General features: G+C 47.4%; 1 non-coding gene across 1 annotated transcript; it reads left to right on the plus strand.

Moving 5' to 3' along the window:
* The first annotated feature begins 1,496 nt into the window (after nucleotides 1-1,496).
* Nucleotides 1,497-1,571, plus strand: Trnag-acc4 (transfer RNA glycine (anticodon ACC) 4). The gene has a single exon. It is a non-coding gene; the product is annotated as a tRNA-Gly (tRNA).
* Nucleotides 1,572-8,452: the final 6,881 nt, after the last annotated feature.

An 8,452-nucleotide genomic window follows, 5' to 3' on the forward strand; every position in this document is an offset into this window, starting at 1 on the left:
TCAACACAGCTGCCAAAGAATTACTTGTTAGTTAATGTGAGTAAATGGGTCCATCCACGAGAAAAGACCCAGTAAGGTGATCTTACTATAGGTCTCGGAGGGGAGAGTCCTCCAGCAGGGCCACAGCTAAGCAGCAGAAGGGTTGGACTGTGACGACTTACAGGGCTTTCTCAAGAATGGTGTTCAAAATGGCAGTGGCCACTGAGGTTGCTACATCTCTGTCTTCTGAATATCTAGTGAGGGGAGTTTACTGGCGGAGCTGGGTGTGTTGGTGGGAAATAGATGTGGCAGGTCCTTACAGGCTATTCATAGCACAGTCCTCTTGTTTTGGGTTGTGAGATCTGGAACACAAAGTCCTTGACGGTGACACTAACCTCTGAAATTTAACGCTATTCTCTACTGGAGAAGCAGGGGTATGCCCAGCCTCTTTTGGTTGTGCCTGGCCATCCATGGTCTGCATTTAAGGAGTCAGAAAACTGACTTGGGCTCCTCTCTCTCTCCCTCCCTCTCTCTCTCCCTCTCTCTCTCTCTCTCTCTCTCTCTCTCTCTCTATCTCTATCTCTCTGTCTCTGGTCTCTGTCTCTCTATCTCTGTCTCTGTCTGTCTGTCTCTATCTGTCTCTATCTCTCTCTGTCTCTCTGTCTCTGTCCCTCTGTTTCTCTCTGTCTCTCTGTCTCTGTCTCTGTCTCTCTCTCTCTCGTGTGTGTGTGTGTGTGTGTGTGTGTGTGTGTGTGTGTGTGTGTGTGTTGGGGGTTACAGCACTGACAATCACTGTGAACCCTGCTGTGAAACACTGTGTGTTGGAAATCCACTGCTTACCTGCACTCACAGCACCACAGTGGCGGCTGCTGGCTTCCAGGAGAGCTCCTTATCCTGGCAAATAAGCCGTGTGTCTTTGAGAGGAGCTGGCTGAAAAAGGGATGGCTGGTTGGAGCTTGGTTTCTTCACAGGACCCTGAAGGACGGTGTCTGGGCTCTGGGCTCTGCTCCTTCCTCAGCGTCATCTGTAAACCCCTTTTCCCTAAATAAGATCGTGTCTGTTGGGTCCAGGGTAGGCATTTTGAGGGAGCACCACACAGCTATTTGTGCTTTTCATCTGATTTTGTGATTTTTTTTGCCTCCTGTTGCCTTCCCACTGCAGAGTGATAGCCACTGGGTGAGTGGATGCAAACTTTGCAAGGGTAGCAGGCCTGGGAAGTCCCTTGCTGGTCAGTGCAGAGCTAAGTCAGGCTGTCCTTAGGCTGGGTCACTCCTACAAGTCAGGTCACCACTGAGCTAACCAGGTATTGCATCCTGTCCTGGCTTCCACAATGGATGTGGCTGGGATGTGACGTGACCAGCCTGAGGCCACCCTGGAGAGAAGGCTTTTGGGGACGCACACCCTCACAGGCGCAGACATACCCTGGCAAGTCATCATGAACACTTGTGTGTGCACATGCAACAGGAGAAGGGGCAGAGAGGTAGGCAGGCAGGTACACAAACAAGCAAGGAGACGGGGCTGGGGATTTAGCTCAGTGGTAGAGCACTTGCCTACCAAGCGCAAGGCCCTGGGTTCGATCCCCAGCTCCAGAAAAAAAGAAAAGAAAAGAAAAAAAAAAAAAAAAACAAGCAAGGAGACTCTGTCACAAGAGGCCCCAAGGGTCTGTTGAACTTCTGTGGTGTGTATGTAGAGGTATGACCCCCTCCTGAACACATGGACAAGTTACAGCTTGAGCTAGACAAAAAATCCTTCTAGAAGCTTCTGAGCCCTCTTAAATTCCTTCTTTGGAGCTCTGTAGGGGGAAGCTTTTATTTGATTTTCCTGCTCTTTTTTTTTTTTTTTTTTTTTTTTTTTTTGGATGTAATAAGCAAAGGCGAGGTTTATTACGGAGATCTATTACGGAGATCTCCGGGCCGACATGTATCCCACACAGGAGACAGAGGTGTCGACCGATTTTCCTGCTCTTAAGATGTAGAGAGAGCCCTTGACAAAACAACTCGAAACTGGACTCCAGGTTCACAAGGAAATGCATCAGCCAGGTGTGGGCCAAGCTGGATCAGAGCTGCCCATCAGAGTTAGGCACAAAGGGACTTGAGGAGAAAGGGAGGGAGCTCCCAGGCACCTGCTGAACTCAGGGTGTTGAAAGGCACAACATGGGGTGGGAGAGAGTATCCAGCTTGGCCCCAGACTTGTCCTGGTGTGACATATTGGAGGAGAGCCAACCCAAACAGGGAGCAGAATCCTGGAGTTCTCTTTACTCACCAAGGGGGTGAGGAAGCCAGACTAATCTCCAAGGTGAATTCCAGGATATCCAGGGTTGCATAGTGAGACCCTATCTCAAAGCAACAACAACCTCCCCTCTTAAAAACAAACAGACTGGGACTGGAGAGATGGCTCAGTGGTTAAGAGCACTGACTGCTCTTCCAGAGGTCCTGAGTTCAATTCCCAGCAACCACACGGTGGCTTACGACCATCCGAAATGAGATCTGATGCCCTCTTCTGGTGTGTCTGAAGACAGCTACAGTGTACTCATATAAATAAAAAATAAATAAATCTTAAAAAAATAAACAAACAAACAGAAGAAGGAAGTGCAAATTCAAAGATGGACTTTCAGTCAGCTTCTGCTTGCTAGTTGCCCACGGGGTGGTCACTTGTCAGCTAAGGCAGATTTTGCACCAGGGTCAGGCCTTTGGGCAGCCCTAAACCTTTGGGAGTGACAACAGGTAGAGCAGAACAAAGGCCTCTACCTTGGGAAGGACACCAAGGGTCACCCTAAGTTGCATTTTATTTTGCCTGTACATTAAAGGGTTAAGAATATCGAGCTTCATCTGGCCCCAGGGCCTCATGTACCCTCCCTCCCATTATATAATGAAGTTATAAGAGGACTGACTCACAAATATGAACAAAGACTTTCCTAAACTCGAACCTTCCCAAAGTCTAAGCTCTTCTGGGTTGGGCAGTGCAGGATCTGGCAAGAGAGGCTTATGTAAGGGATACGGCTGGAAAAAAACCCGCCCAAATATTCTCCAGGTTAAGAAGTGAGACAGGAGAGGCTGCAGGTTGGGATCTATTGTGTGAGAGAAGAATAAATAAATGTAGAAAAAAAAAGTGTGGTGGGAGAGGCAAACAGGTGCAGGGTAGAGAAGAAGGAAAGGATTGTCAAATTTGCTGCCCCAAATATGTCTCCGCTCTTGACCCTGTCCTGGGGAGAATGGAAGCTGGAGCCCTTTGATTCAGTGTCCGCAGGGTAGGATCCCAACTTGTGAGCACCTGTGAACAGAGCTGAGGCCCTGCTGCTGGGTCCCAGTGTTCTTGAGGGGACTCTCTCCGAGGAGTCTGGGTCACCGTGTTGTCGAAAGCTGCTTGTGTCCTAATACAGTTCCTACAACTCGCAGACAGGAGCAACCCTTCCCTCTAACCAGACAGAGTCTCAGGGATTTCTAGAAACTGCTCCACCAGAGACGGGTTCTGTCCTCAGACCCCACCAGATCCTTCCAGACACCTGGCTCTTCCTCTGGGCTGCTTCCTAGGAAATGGCTGAACTCTACTGTTACTGTGTATTGTATGGCACAGTGGCTTCAGACTGTGCCTTGCTCTGGGTGACTCCAATTTGAGTTCAAATGTCAAAGACGACTTTGAACTTTGACATTTGAAGGCACTACCTCAGGCATCATCCACAAGGTTCAGATGGTAAGTGAAGGCTTATTTATATAAGTTAAAAGGCACCACCACAACCACCACCAGCTTCTCAAAGTGGACTGGTATGTCACATGTGTGCAAGGGTGTATTAAACATTATGGGACTTGGCTAAACTGTGGTCTGGTTGATTGTATGTTAGTTCTGGTTCGTTAGAGTTAACTCTCATTAAACGGCTTCAGGCTCTGAGGTGCAGGTTCATGCTAAAGATAAAACTGCTCTCACTTGAAATCGTCCGTCAGCTCACCAACACTTAGGGACGTTCATCAGTTCTCTTGCTCCTGGAATCCAAGGTGACTAACAGGTATAGGCAGGTGCCTTTGAATGACCTGGCACACAACATTGTCAAAACGGACGATAATGTGTCTAAAGGAGAAAGACACGCAATGAAAAAAAATGTGTCAGATTTTCATTCTGCACACGGTCACCTTGTGGGCCCAGGAAAAACAGTGTAGAGTGTCTTTCACTGAATGTCGGGTTAAATTCACCAGCAAGCGCTCATCGCGGAGGTGTCTTTGTAGACCTTTGTTATTAATAATTTTAAGTTTTTGCAGCTCGCGTGTAGTTCAGTGGTAAGGGGTTAGGTAGCATTGTGAGGTCCTGGTTCCACTCCAAGGCCTGTGTTCATGTGAGCACAAATATATACTTGCCTGGGGAAATGGATCACTATGTAAAGTGCTTGCTTCCTGAGTTTGATCCCCAGAACCCAAGTATGCCACAGGTTTATGATCCTAGTTATGGGGAGGCCACAGGAGGATCCCTGGGTTAGCTGGAAAATTCGCTGAAACAGTGAGTCCCTGTTCCTAATGAGCAACCCCATCCCAAAACACCAGGTGAATAGCTTCTGAGGAATGATACCCAAGGTTGACCTCTGACCTCTTTTAAGATGACAAATCTCTTAAGTTCAGACTCCATTTTAGAGAACCTGACCTAAGTTTGAACTCAGGTAAACTAACAGGCTGGTACCTAGCATTAGTTTCCAAGTTGCCCCCCAACAAAACCTGAGAGAGCCTAGCTCCAGTCTCTAGGCTAATCCCCAACAAGACTAGCATTTCCAGGTTACACCCTCAACGAGACCAGCATCTCCAGGTTATTCCCCAACAAACCTGCACCCCCAGGCTACAAGCCCACCCCTTGCCTAGCAACCACCAATGCAGAGGGAAGAAGAAATTAAATTTATGATATGACTTCCAGCACCAGTCAATTATGTTAAAGGCCATAGTATCGTTCCAATGAGATGCTTGCATGAGTACTCCCTGCTTGCTGCTTACTATAAAACCTTGCCCCATAGACATTCAGAGCTCCCCAACACCAAAACCATCCTGCGTTAAGGCTGTGTGTTGGGGTGGGGACGAGCTAGCTTGAATAGAATGAAGTCCCTGCCTTGAGTTGATCAGATTGGCTCCTGGCTGTTTTTTGTGGGGGGATCTCTAACATTTCCCTGGCACTACAAGTCCACACATACCAAAACATTCACACACATACACATGTAAACACAGAAATATAAATCATTTCATAACCACAAGAATTATTACCGTTTTATATCTGTACTATTTTTACATTAATTAATCACCAATTACTTGTGTGTGCACATGCACGTGTATGCATACAAATGCCCATGTGCTGTTGTGCACATGTAAAGGTGTCGGAGAACACCTTGCAGAAGTTGACCTTCGGGCTGGAGGGATGGCTCAGTGGTTAAGAGCACTGACTGCTCTTCCAGAGGTCCTGAGTTCAAATCCCAGCAACCACGTGGTAGCTCACAATCATCTGTGATGGGATCTGATGCTCTCTTCTGAAGACAGCTACAATGTACTTATCTATAATAAATAAAAACTTAAAAAAAAAACCCTGATCTTCTCCTTCTACTGTGGGGATTTTGGGGAATAGTGCTCAGATCTTCAGGCTTGGTGGCAAGTGACACTGAGGATCCCCAGCGTCCTGTCACCACTTCCATGTCTGTCATATCTGTGTCCTTAACAACCATTATGCCTTGACCTTACTGTGACTAGCCAGCCATGGCTTTTTCCCAGCAGGTTTGAACCCAACCTCAGCCTTTGACCACCCTGGGGGCCCTGACCCTGAGATCCTGGTGTGAGCCTGACCCAGGATTAATCTCTCACAGATGCTCCATTCCTAAACACCTCATTAGAACCAACCAGGGGGACTCATCTCTTTCTCGGGTTCTCTGCTGGATGAGCTCACACTGTAGGTCCCATGAAACCTGTGTTACACACATCTGGTGCTTAACTCTTTCCTTGTAATCTCTATCCTCTCCGTAGAATATGGGGGTACTAACTGTGGGAGTGTCCCTAAGTCAGTTGTGTCCACTAAACAGATTATTGACTTACTATCATCGTTGCTAGGAAACACACATACACAGAACTGGGCGAGCTCTTGTCCATAGACTCTATTTTTCTTTACAAAGAAAAAAATAAATTGGGCAGTGATGGCGCATGACTTTAGCCCCAGCCCTTGGAGGCAGAAGCGGGCAAATCTCTGAATTTAAGGCCAGTCTAGTGTACAGAGTGAGTTCCAGGACAGCCAGGGCTACACGAAGAAACCCTGCCTAAAAAAACACACACACACATAAACAGCAAAGGAGAAAGTAAAGTGTTTCGGGGACTTCCCTGAGGCCAACCCAGCCCAGATGCTGTAAGGTGAGCCAGAGGTTCTTGATCTGTGCTGCAGCGCCCCCTACCTTCCGTATGAATGCCACGCCGGGAGCTGAGCCTGGACTGCGAGGTTCCGAGGTTCCGGGTGCATCAACCACTACTCCAATTTTTTATCCACTCTGCACATTTGCGCTCCCATTTGAATGAAGTGAGTTTTCAAATAATCTATGAATAATGGGAAGGGGCCAATTAGCACCTTCTCACTCAGTACCACCGGCCTCCCATCCCCGATATAACATGCCCCATGTGGCTTATCTCTGATACAACATGCCCCATGTGGCTTTTCTGACCTCAGCACCTGCCAGGTGACCAGGCAGATGTAGAAGCCAAAGAAATATTCTCAAAAACATGACACGAGGAGCTAGTTCACGTGTATACAAGTACCATTTTCTCTTGGTGACTTGTGTATGCCAGCTAAGTGTGGCACCACCAAACTATATCCTGCGCCCTAACACAATTAAAATTTAACTTTCTTTTTTTTCTTTTCTTTTTTTTAAATTTTTTTGTTTATTTATTTAATGTATGTGAGTACACTGTCGCTGTCTGCAGACACACCAGAAGAGGGCATCGGATCCCATTATAGATGGTTATGAGCCACCATGTGGTTGCTGGGAATTGAACTCAGGACCTCTGGAAGAGCAGTCAGTATTCTTCACTGCTGAGCCATCTCTCCAGCCCTAAAAGTTTAACTTTCATTCATAATATCTCAATTTTCATGATTATAATCAATATCAACTATATGCTCATCGTGTCTATCACAGGTAATCTGTAAAATAAAATGAAGAGAAAAGTATTTTACCAATTTCTTGCTTCTCAGAGACAAGCGTAGAAGGACAGAGGACACAACTCCTTCCCACTCTTTTTCTCTCTAAAGCTTTGGACTATCCTCCAAGCCTAACTGCCACCATTATCAGGAGTTCCACCTCCAAAGATAATCACAGCTCGCCTAGTGACTTGTCTAGCTTCTCTCACAAAAGGAGGGGCAGGGGAGGGTCGTAGGACCCTCCAACTGAGTGTCCTCCACTCTTGGGAGAGGAACTAGAGGACATAGGCAGGGAAGGGGGCTCCATCTGAGCAGCCCTGGGGAAAAGCCACCATCCCTACTGGGTGCAGACCTTCCAGTGTGCCCGCCATGTTCCTGTTTCGAGTCATTCAGCCATTGCACTGTAAGCCTGGTAAACTCAGTGGCTCCCTCAGGTGAACTTGGAATCGCACTACTGTCAGTTGGGAGGAGGGGTACATGTTATAGATCACTCCCTGAGGAAGTAATTTTCTTTTCAAGCCATGGCTGTACTGAAGCTTGATTTACAAACCAGGCTGGCCTCCAACTCAAATAGATGCACCTGTTTCTGCCTCCTGAGTGCTTGCATCAAAGGCATGCACCACCATGCATGAGTCCCAGGGAAGGAATTTTTTTTTTTTTTTTTTTGAGCTGGGGACCGAACCCAGGGCCTTGTGCTTGCTAGGCAAGCGCTCTACCACTGAGCTAAATCCCCAACCCCTCAGGGAAGGAATTTTAGCACAAGTTCAACAGCTCTCTTGGCAGAGTCCACTGTCCTGTGCTATCATTGCCTGGCCTTCCTCCCTCCAGAGATGGAGGTTGTGCCGAGCCCATGTGGAGAAGACCAGCTCTGACCCAGCCATAGGCAAGTTCTGAGTTGTGAATCTCTCTATTAGCCTGGCCAAACTCCTTCCTCTAGGGCCTATGTCCTCTTTAGTGGGAAGACAGGACTTGAGGAAGGGTAGGGTTGTTGGAATGTTCAAAAAACTAATTAGAAGGTAGTCCCTTGGGGTCTAATAGCACCTACTCCCAATATCCTGGCTACTCCTGCCATGCCAGCTGGACTCTGACCTGCCCATCTCCAGGCTCCGCCCCAGCTCTTGAAGCATAGAGCTACCCTTTAGTCTCCCTTCTATGCTTCCTGCCTTCCTGTGCTCCATCTAACCAGACTATCAGGGACTCAATTCTGAGATGATTACAGTCCTTTCCCAGAATAGCTGAGTCACATGAGTGACTGGATCAAAGTAGAAAATTACTGGTTCCAAATCTCTGTAATCATAACTGAAAACTAGACAAGTGTTGGTGGCCAGTAACCCAAGAG

This window comes from Rattus norvegicus, chromosome 10 (assembly GCF_036323735.1).
Source record: "Rattus norvegicus strain BN/NHsdMcwi chromosome 10, GRCr8, whole genome shotgun sequence".
Lineage (NCBI taxonomy): Eukaryota > Metazoa > Chordata > Mammalia > Rodentia > Muridae > Rattus > Rattus norvegicus.